The sequence below is a fragment of the Dendrobates tinctorius genome, unplaced genomic scaffold, assembly GCF_039654945.1.
Source record: "Dendrobates tinctorius isolate UK_male_01 unplaced genomic scaffold, ASM3965494v1 ptg000196l, whole genome shotgun sequence".
NCBI classification, from domain to species: Eukaryota; Metazoa; Chordata; class Amphibia; order Anura; family Dendrobatidae; genus Dendrobates; species Dendrobates tinctorius.
The window spans coordinates 16203821-16214876 of NW_027361863.1; the positions used below are offsets into that span (position 1 = coordinate 16203821).

At 46.2% G+C, this 11056-nt stretch overlaps 1 protein-coding gene across 2 annotated transcripts in view; it reads right to left on the minus strand.

The window, feature by feature from the left end:
* TAPBPL (TAP binding protein like) overlaps positions 1–11056 on the minus strand; it is a 45662-nt gene that overhangs the window by 31553 nt on the left and 3053 nt on the right. The gene's annotated exons all lie outside the window — the stretch shown is intronic.

Here is an 11056-nt window from a genome sequence, read left to right on the forward strand (position 1 = left end):
CAGAGATTAATAAATATATTATAAACTGTACCATGAGCTTTGTGGTCCTTCATCATAGCACTATTCTCCTAGGACAGATAACGGAGGTAAAAAAAAAAAAATGGCGGCCAGAAAGCACGACACGACTAAAGGAGCTGTGTATAGAGATGAGCTGGACGTTGGCCCAGTGGCTGCCGGTTGGGAGTCCGGTGCAAGAACCTCTTTGGACTTGTAGGCCCTTCACAATGTCATGACATCGCGGCTTAGCTCCTGTTCACAAACAGCGCTGTGGATTCCAGCAGGCAGGAGACGGTTCGCTGGACTCCCACCCGACAGCCACATACCACCAACGCGGCCACCGGGCCGCGGGTTTGTGAATCAATTTGCTCGTCGTAAGTTGCATGAGATTAGAGAAATATGGCTGCTTCTTTCCAGAATCACTCCTCTCCATAGGCCCTGTCTGGTATAGCAAAATTCACCTGAATGGCACTGAGTGGTAAGATCAGACACAGCCTCTGGTCAAGAGGGGCGCTGTTCCTCATAGAAACCGGTCATGTATTTTTTGGGGGTTTTTTTTACGCAGACACTTTCCTATTGCGGATCAGTGGGTGCATTCTCCACATTTGTCATATATTGCCACATTTTGAGCACAAAATGAGAATCCTTGTGCCAGGCTGCCCCCCTCCAACAAAGATTTAACCCTTTCCCTTTGTTTCCCCCCCCCCCCCCCCCCTCTTCTTTTTCCAAGAGCCTTGACATTTATATTTTTCCATTCATGTTGGCCGGATGAGGGCTCGTACTATTTTTGTTTTTTTTTGTTGCAGAATGAGATGTAGTTTTGAATGACGCCATTCATTTTATCATATAATGTACTTTAAAAAAAAGAAAACAAGAAAATTCCAAGTGGAGGAACTGGTCAAAAAAAACCCTGCAATTTCCACATTTGTTTCTTGTTTTGGGTTTTTGTTTTTATGGCCTTCATTGTGTGGTAAAAATTACCTGATAATATAAATCTCCTCATCAGTCCAATTATACCAAATTTATAGCATTATTTATAAATATACAGAAACCTTTGTTTGCACTTGCAGAGGTCAGACATTTCCTGTAGATCTTGACCAAGAACACGGCAAGAGGAGTCAATACCAACAAGTTTGGTCTCAACTGACCACATGATCTTCTCCCGAGCCTCCTCTGAATCGTGAGAACAAGGAGAAATAGGAGCAAAAACAATGTCCTTAATTAGAAGCAAAAAAGACAATTTTTATTAATATATAAAGTTACAAATAAAGTGCCAGTACAATGCAGAGAAATGACCCCCACACCCTCAAAAAAGCCTCCTCAGTAAAGAACCCCCCCCATGTAAAATGTAAGTCAAGTGAAGGACAAAAGGGAGGCAAATTGTCCACGAGAAGATGCTGGAAGGCAATGTCAAACAGTCACTACAATAATAAAGCACCTGTGACACATAACGATGTCCCAGCGATCCCACCAACAATCCGACATGGATGAAATCGCTGGGACAAGCACGCGGGGCTTACCGATGTTCACCCTAGATACCAGCGTGCACTGCAGGGCGGGAGGTGGAGGCAGAGCGGCGCACAGACAGACTGGAGTAGCAGATGGCAGAGCGGACCAACCCCTGCACGCTGGTATCTAGGGTAAACATCGGGTTTCTAAGAGCCCCACGGCTCTTAGAAACCTGATGTTTACTTTGGATACCAGCGTGCAGCGTTGCTCATCGCTGGCTCCTGCTGCCATACGCAGCGATGCGCGCTGGCCAGTGGGAGACCAGCGATGAAAAAAAACAGCCCAGGATGATCCTGCACGATCAGCGATACCCGGCGGGGGGGCAGTCGCTGCTGGATGTCACACGCAGCGATATCGCTGGAGAGATCGCTGATGTGTCACAAAATCAGCAATCTCACCAGCGATATCGCTGTGTGTGACGGGACCTTAAGGATTTCCCAATGGGAACCCATTAGGATATATCCCATAACTAAAGCATCAAATAAACATTTAAACACCAGCAGAGCTTACCGGTAGACAGATGGAGGTGAAGAGGGGTCGGATAATGTGAGGAGCCCCGACGTGCGTTTTGCAGCAACACGCAGACCAAGACCCAACAGGACCTTAAAATAATCCCATGAGCCCAGTCACATGGTCTACAATGGCCAATCGTAGTGGTGCTGTCGGCGCATGCGCATTGGAGCAGGCAGGTCCTGAGTTCTAAACAAGGCGTGATGCAAAGTGCGCACGTGCCGGAGTAAAAAAAAAAACCTACAGCGCGGTACACAGGGCATACTGACGCCCGCAAACAAACAGGACACAGTCAGCCACAACACAATGTGCACTGCCCTACAAGGAGATCAGTTGGGGCCCACATTATGTGGCACCAAAGTAGAACCCGCAAACAACAAAAGGCAAAGTACATGGCCCTAATAATATCCATATAGATTCAGGTATAGTGCAAAATACAGCACAAATAATAGCACGTGCCATAACTGATGAAATGACAAACTGCTCTCTTCCATGATGTTTGGCCGTAGTTTATGATCAATGGAGATATGGTACAATATGAAGCCTGGGTCCAAAGGAAGGGCCAGATGGAGGTCAGGGTAAAACACAACAGGGTCAAAGGAATCATTAGCAAGATGAATATAAAAAAAACAACCGTTAGAAACAAGTTAAAAACATGTATAAAAACAAATACAACACATATCCAAGGGGGATAAGGGGGAAAATAATGGGAGCAGATGGGTAAAAAAAGAAAAATCGCAAAGGACAATTTTACAAGAAGGGGGCGAAACTCAAGGATTCGGTAAGGCCCTTAGGTATCATAGTGTCTAGACGGACAATCCACTTAGTTTCGAGGAGTTTTTTTTAATATCCCCTAAGTAATCTTGCATCACAATTGTGATGAAACTTAAAGTGACGGGGGATCGTTTTTAGGTCTGAAAAATCAGACAGCATCTTGGCCGCACCAATGTCCCGCGCATGCTCACGTATGCGTACCATCAGCTCTCTGATAGTAAGACCAACGTATATCCTGGAGCATGAACACGTAGCATAGTAAATGACATCTGAAGTGCCACAAGATATACGCTGTCTTATCTGAAATTCTTTGGATGGACCCATCTGTAGAGAAGAAGGCAGAGCAGCGATGGACATTGGCGCAGGCAAGACAATGTCCTCATGAAAAAGAACCGAAGAGAGGTCCACTAGTACCGAAAGGGTTACTGGGGGCCGGGATATAATAGCTTGTAATAGCTCCTAACCAGTAAACCACCCAAATTCTTAGATCTCCTGGGGGTCATAGAAGAAAAACTACCCAGTGCAGCTCTCAGAGAGCGTCCCCAAGATGGACCAATGTTTACCTAGAAGGGCACGCATGTTGTGCCATTCATGATTATAGGTGGAAATTAATCGTATTGGTCCATCACCACTCACATCGGTACATTTTCTTTTTACCGGATGCAACAAATTTTCGCGTGAGCTTTTCCTTGCACGATCATACCCAGATTTGACACATCTGCGGCTATATCCGCGAGCAGAAAATCGATTCTTTAAATCCAAGGCTTGTGCCTCAAATTTAGCGTCTGAAGATCAAATTCGTCGCATCCTAAGGAACTGTCCAACCGCGACGGCCCTAATTGTAGCTGGATCGTCAGCTGAAGAGGCATGTAATAATGAGTTAACCAATGCAGGTTTCCTGAAGACGTCCGTCTGGATGCGCCGGTCATTATCAACCTGCAGACGGACCTTCAGGAAATCAATTGTCCTCTGTATCATCCAGACGGGCCTGGACATGTGCTGGCGCGAGCAGGGAGACCTTGCGTGCCCTGCAGGATTTTAATCCATGACGGCGTAGTGTGCTACTAACGGTAATGTTAGAGACTGTGGTCCCAGCTCTCTTCAGGTCATTGACCAGGTCCTCCCGTGTAGTTCTGGGCTGATTCCTGTCTTTCTCAGAATCATCCTTTCCCTACGAGGCGAGATTATGCATGGAGTCCCAGTCCGAGGAAGACGGACAGTCATCTTGTGTTTCTTCCATTTTCTAATAATTGTGCCAACAGTTGTTGCCTTCTCACCAAGCTGCTTGCCTATTGTCCTGTAGCCCATCCCAGCCTTGTGCAGGTCTACAATTTTGTCCCTGATGTCCGTTGACAGCTCTTTGGTCTTGGCCATGGTGGAGAGGTTGGAGTGTGATTGAGTGTGTGGACAGGTGTCTTTTATACAGGTAACAATCACTACATGATGGAAGACTGCTGTATTGCAGTATATGGTGAAATCGACATTTTCCTATGAAATAGGTGGAAGATGGTAGTGATGGGGCCTCTACGGCTGCCATGGCCACCGATGGTGTAACAGGTCGCCTCTGTCGGTGGACAGTGGCATCGACATGGTTAAACAGCAGTGATCGGAGATTGCAAGAGCCATTTTACCCCCCCCCCCCCATGTAGGACGTACTATTACGTCCTATGTCTGTAAGTATTTAAGAAAACTGTTAAAAATACTGTTTTTGTAGCCCATACCAACCAATCACAGCGCTACTTTCATTTTTCTGGAGCACTATAAGAAACCAAAGCTGTGCTGTGATTGGTTGCTATGGGCTATTTTATAACTTTATTAAACATGCACTAAAGACAAAGGAAACCCAAAAATTATGGTAAAAATGACGCAAACGTGGCACAAAACAAGAGTTTCGAACACAGCAGATTTAATGCAGAGAGCGGGTTTTTGGCTGCAGAAAAAAAAACACGTGTGAACAAAGCTTTATAAATCTCTGATGTCACATGACAGGATCCAGCAGGTGGCGCCAAATCCTAACGTGAAGGGGGCACCATCCCAGCCCCTCAGCCCTGCTCCCCCGAGCGCTCCCTAATATAATGGGGGGCACAGATCTTCACCTCCACCGGAGATATGGGGGAAATCTGCTGCTCGTTATCAATCGTCTGCTCCTCCTCAGTGTATAAACCGAGTAATGATGGTGAGAGAAGCGAGAGCGGCGAGGATGGGGCAACATGTAGAGAAGCAAAAACAAGTCTATCCTGTGTGATACTGACTGCTGAGCCGTGTATCTAATCCTATCCTGTGTGATACTGACTGCTGAGCCGTGTATCTAATCCTCTCCTGTGTGATACTGACTGCTGAGCCGTGTATCTAATCCTATCCTGTGTGATACTGACTGCTGAGCCGTGTATCTAATCCTATCCTGTGTGATACTGACTGCTGAGCTGTGTATCTAATCCTATCCTGTGTGATACTGACTGCTGAGTCGTGTATCTAATCCTCTCCTGTGTGATACTGACTGCTGAGCCGTGTATCTAATCCTATCCTGTGTGATACTGACTGCTGAGCTGTGTATCTAATCCTCTCCTGTGTGATACTGACTGCTGAGCTGTGTATCTAATCCTCTCCTGTGTGATACTGACTGCTGAGCCGTGTATCTAATCCTATCCTGTGTGATACTTTCTGCTGAGCCATGTTTCTAATCCTCTCCTGTGTGATACTGTCTGCTGAGCCGTGTATCTAATCCTCTCCTGTGTGATACTGTCTGCTGAGCCATGTTTCTAATCCTCTCCTGTGTGATACTGTCTGCTGAGCCGTGTATCTAATCCTATCCTGTGTGATACTGACTGCTGAGCCGTGTATCTAATCCTATTTTGTGTGATACTGACTGCTGAGCCGTGTATCTAATCCTCTCCTGTGTGATACTGTCTGCTGAGCCGTGTATCTAATCCTATCCTGTGTGATACTGACTGCTGAGCCGTGTATCTAATCCTATTTTGTGTGATACTGACTGCTGAGCCGTGTATCTAATCCTATCCTGTGTGATACTGACTGCTGAGCCGTGTATCTAATCCTCTCCTGTGTGATACTGACTGCTGAGCCGTGTATCTAATCCTATCCTGTGTGATACTGACTGCTGAGCTGTGTATCTAATCCTCTCCTGTGTGATACTGACTGCTGAGCCGTGTATCTAATCCTCTCCTGTGTGATACTGACTGCTGAGCCGTGTATCTAATCCTATCCTGTGTGATACTGACTGCTGAGCCGTGTATCTAATCCTCTCCTGTGTGATACTGACTGCTGAGCCGTGTATCTAATCCTCTCCTGTGTGATACTGACTGCTGAGCCGTGTATCTAATCCTATCCTGTGTGATACTGACTGCTGAGCCGTGTATCTAATCCTCTCCTGTGTGATACTGTCTGCTGAGCCGTGTATCTAATCCTATCCTGTGTGATACTGACTGCTGAGCCGTGTATCTAATCCTCTCCTGTGTGATACTGACTGCTGAGCCGTGTATCTAATCCTCTCCTGTGTGATACTGACTGCTGAGCCGTGTATCTAATCCTCTCCTGTGTGATACTGACTGCTGAGCCGTGTATCTAATCCTCTCCTGTGTGATACTGACTGCTGAGCCGTGTATCTAATCCTATCCTGTGTGATACTGACTGCTGAGCTGTGTATCTAATCCTATCCTGTGTGATACTGACTGCTGAGCCGTGTATCTAATCCTCTCCTGTGTGATACTGACTGCTGAGCCGTGTATCTAATCCTCTCCTGTGTGATACTGACTGCTGAGCCGTGTATCTAATCCTCTCCTGTGTGATACTGACTGCTGAGCCGTGTATCTAATCCTATCCTGTGTGATACTGACTGCTGAGCTGTGTATCTAATCCTATCCTGTGTGATACTGACTGCTGAGCCGTGTATCTAATCCTCTCCTGTGTGATACTCACAGCTGAGCTGTGCATCTAATCCTCTCCTGTGTGATACTGACTGCTGAGCCGTGTATCTAATCCTCTCCTGTGTGATACTGACTGCTGAGCCGTGTATCTAATCCTATCCTGTGTGATACTGACTGCTGAGCCATGTATCTAATCCTCTCCTGTTTGATACTGACTGCTGAGCCGTGTATCTAATCCTCTCCTGTGTGATACTCACAGCTGAGCTGTGCATCTAATCCTCTACTGTGTGATACTGACTGCTGAGCCGTGTATCTAATCCTATCCTGTGTGATACTGACTGCTGAGCTGTGTATTTAATCCTCTCCTGTGTGATACTGACTGCTGAGCCGTGTATCTAATCCTATCCTGTGTGATACTGACTGCTGAGCCGTGTATCTAATCCTATCCTGTGTGATACTCACAGCTGAGCCGTGTATCTAATCCTATCCTGTGTGATACTCACAGCTGAGCCGTGTATCTAATCCTCTCCTGTGTGATACTGACTGCTGAGCTGTGTATCTAATCCTCTCCTGTGTGATACTGACTGCTGAGCTGTGTATTTAATCCTCTCCTGTGTGATACTGACTGCTGAGCCGTGTATCTAATCCTATGCTGTGTGATACTGACTGCTGAGCCGTGTATCTAATCCTATCCTGTGTGATACTCACAGCTGAGCTGTGTATCTAATCCTCTCCTGTGTGATACTGACTGCTGAGCCGTGTATCTAATCCTATCCTGTGTGATACTCACAGCTGAGCTGTGTATCTAATCCTATCCTGTGTGATACTGACTGCTGAGCTGTGTATCTAATCCTCTCCTGTGTGATACTCACAGCTGAGCTGTGTATCTAATCCTATCCTGTGTGATACTCACAGCTGAGATGTGTATCTAATCCTATCCTGTGTGATACTGACTGCTGAGCTGTGTATCTAATCCTCTCCTGTGTGATACTGACTGCTGAGCTGTGTATCTAATCCTATCCTGTGTGATACTGACTGCTGAGCCGTGTATCTAATCCTCTCCTGTGTGATACTCACAGCTGAGCTGTGTATCTAATCCTCTCCTGTGTGATACTGACTGCTGAGCCGTGTATCTAATCCTATCCTGTGTGATACTGACTGCTGAACCGTGTATCTAATCCTATCCTGTGTGATACTCACAGCTGAGCTGTGTATCTAATCCTCTCCTGTGTGATACTGACTGCTGAGCAGTGTATCTAATCCTATCCTGTGTGATACTGACTGCTGAGCCGTGTGTCTAATCCTCTCCTGTGTGATACTGACTGCTGAGCAGTGTATCTAATTCTATCCTGTGTGATACTGTCTGCTGAGCCGTGTATCTAATCCTATCCTGTGTGATACTGTCTGCTGAGCCGTGTATCTAATCCTATCCTGTGTGATACTGACTGCTTAGCAGTGTATCTAATCCTATCCTGTGTGATACTGACTGCTGAGCCGTGTGTCTAATCCTCTCCTGTGTGATACTGACTGCTGAGCAGTGTATCTAATTCTATCCTGTGTGATACTGTCTGCTGAGCCGTGTATCTAATCCTATCCTGTGTGATACTGTCTGCTGAGCCGTGTATCTAATCCTATCCTGTGTGATACTGACTGCTTAGCAGTGTATCTAATCCTATCCTGTGTGATACTGACTGCTGAGCCGTGTGTCTAATCCTATCCTGTGTGATACTGATGTGTATCTAAGCCTATCATCTGCAGATGAGTTTTGTTTGGAGAAGTGGTCATGTCGGTCTGAGCCAGGTGGAGAACATGATAAGTGTCCTGTGTCTCCTCTGTCCCCCATTTCTGGACTCAGGTCCCAGCTGCACCTCTGGTCCCAGTTGCTCGGATCCTTATCCTTGCCCATGTTTCCCGCTTGTGATGACAAATTCCAATGTCACCAGATAATCAGTGGTTTTAATATTATGGCTGATTGCTGTACAATTCCTGCTAGTGGAAAACATGTGCAATGGGATGAAAACTTCCAGGACATCCTCCACATCTCCTCTCCTTGTCTCCTCTTCATCTCCATCTCCTCCTCTCCTTGTCTCCTCTTCATCTCCATCTCCTCCTCTCCTTGTCTCCTCCTCTCCTTGTCTCCTCTCCTCCTCCTCTCCTTGTCTCCTCTCCTCCTCCTCTCCTTGTCTCCTCCTCCTCTCCTCCTCCTCTCGTCTCCTCCTCCTCTCCTCGTCTCCTCCTCCTCTCCTCTTCATCTCCATCTCCTCCTATCCTTGTCTCCTCTTCTCCTCCTCTCCTTGTCTCCTCTTCATCTCCATCTCCTCCTCTCCTTGTCTCCTCTCCTCCTCCTCTCCTTGTCTCCTCTTCTCCTCCTCTCTTGGTCTCCTCTTCTCCTCCTCTCTTGGTCTCCTCATCTCCTCCTCTCTTGGTCTCCTCATCTCCTTGTCTCCTCAGCTCCATCTCCTCCTCTCCTTGTCTACTCTTCCCCTCCTCTTCTCCTCATCTCCTTGTCTCCTCTTCTCCATCTCCATCTCCTCCTCTCCTTGTCTCCTCTCCTTGTCTCCTCTTCTCCTCCTCTCCATCTCCATCTCCTCCTCTCCTTGTCTCCTCTCCTTGTCTCCTCTTCTCCTCCTCTCCATCTCCATCTCCTCCTCTCCTTGTCTCCTCTCCTCCTCCTCTCCTTGTCTCCTCTCCTCCTCCTCCTCTCCTTGTCTCCTCTTCTCCTCCTCTCTTGGTCTCCTCTTCTCCTCCTCCTCTCCTTGTCTCCTCTTCTCCTCCTCCTCTCCTTGTCTCCTCTTCTCTTTGTCTCCTCATCTCCTCTCCTTGTCTCCTCAGCTCCATCTCCTCCTCTCCTTGTCTACTCTTCCCCTCCTCTTCTCCTCATCTCCTTGTCTCCTCCTCTCCTTGTCTCCTCTTATCCTCCTCCAGCATCATCACAGAGGACATGTCTGATCTTGAAGGTCCTCTTCCACCCAGTGCCAGCTTAACCCTTTGCCAGCCTGCACTGACTTCCAGTCTTCCCCTCCTGCAGTTTACATGTAAAGCTGAGTGTTTGGTCCTGGCCGGATGTTCCCAGTTTACACTACAAGGCAGAATTATAAATACAGCTCTGGGACTTGACCTTGTGGGTGTATGTCAGATTACTATGAAGGCACTGCCTAAAAACTGGATGACAAACAATATTGCGATTATCACAGCTCCTATGGGGGTTGTCACTCAGCTTTCCTAGACTTCTGACTGAGAAATGTGTCTGGTTGTGTAGCGCTACCTGATACTCTAGCCTGCAAATGTCTCAAAAAAGCAACTTTTGTCTTATATGATGACATATTGGTTGTGACCCAGCTTTCCCAGTCTCCTGAATGGTAAATGTCCAGGTTTATGGCATAATAAATGATCCTCTTCTCCTAAATCAATGTGTTTAGATAATACATAAGACCCATTAGATTTGTTATAGTGGACATACTGGTTGTTACCCAGCTTTTTCAGACTCCTGAAAGGAAGACTTATCTAGCTATTTAGTAACACAGCCTCCATTCCCTGTATACGGAGTCTCAGAAAGCTGATAACTCCTGTTGGATATTTGTAAAGAGAAATATTAGATGTCCCCCAACTTTCCCCTATTCCTGAATGGCAATTCTCTTAACCAATATCAGTATGTAATGACACAGCGGCTGTGAGATCTGTAATAGTGAGTGAATCTTTTAGATCTGATATGGTTGGGTTTTACCCAGCTTTCCCAAACACCTGAATGATAAATTTACTTAATTGTATAATACATTTACAATATATAACAGGCTTGATATGTAACATTGGAAATATAGGTTGTCACCCAGTTTTCTCAAACATCAGAATGTCAAATATGTCTAATCATATATCAATACATCCTCCCCTCTTCCCAATATAACGAGTCTGGCAAAGCTTATAACTCACACTGTAAATATATTATTGGACATATTAGTTGTCACTCAGCTTTCCCAGACCCCTGAATGGGAAATGTGTGTTATTATGCAGCAATACATTCTCTGCTCTATATAACATGTCTGGGAATGCTAATAACTCCCATTGGATATGTAAAATGTTATCAATCAACTTTCCTAGACTCCTGAATGACTGTATAATAGTAGACATTTTGTCACTCAGCTTTCCCTGACTCCTGGTTGTTTGTGTAATAGTGGACATGTTGTCACCCAACTTTCCCAGACTCCTGAGTGATTGTAATAGTAGACACGATGTCACTCACCTTTCCCAGACTCCTGAGTGACTGTGCAATAGTGGACATGTTATTCAGCTTTCCCAGGCTCCTGAGTGTCTGTAATAGTGTACATGTCACTCAGCTTTCCCAGACTCCTGAGTGACTGTGTAATAGTGGGCATAAAACGAAGAAAAGC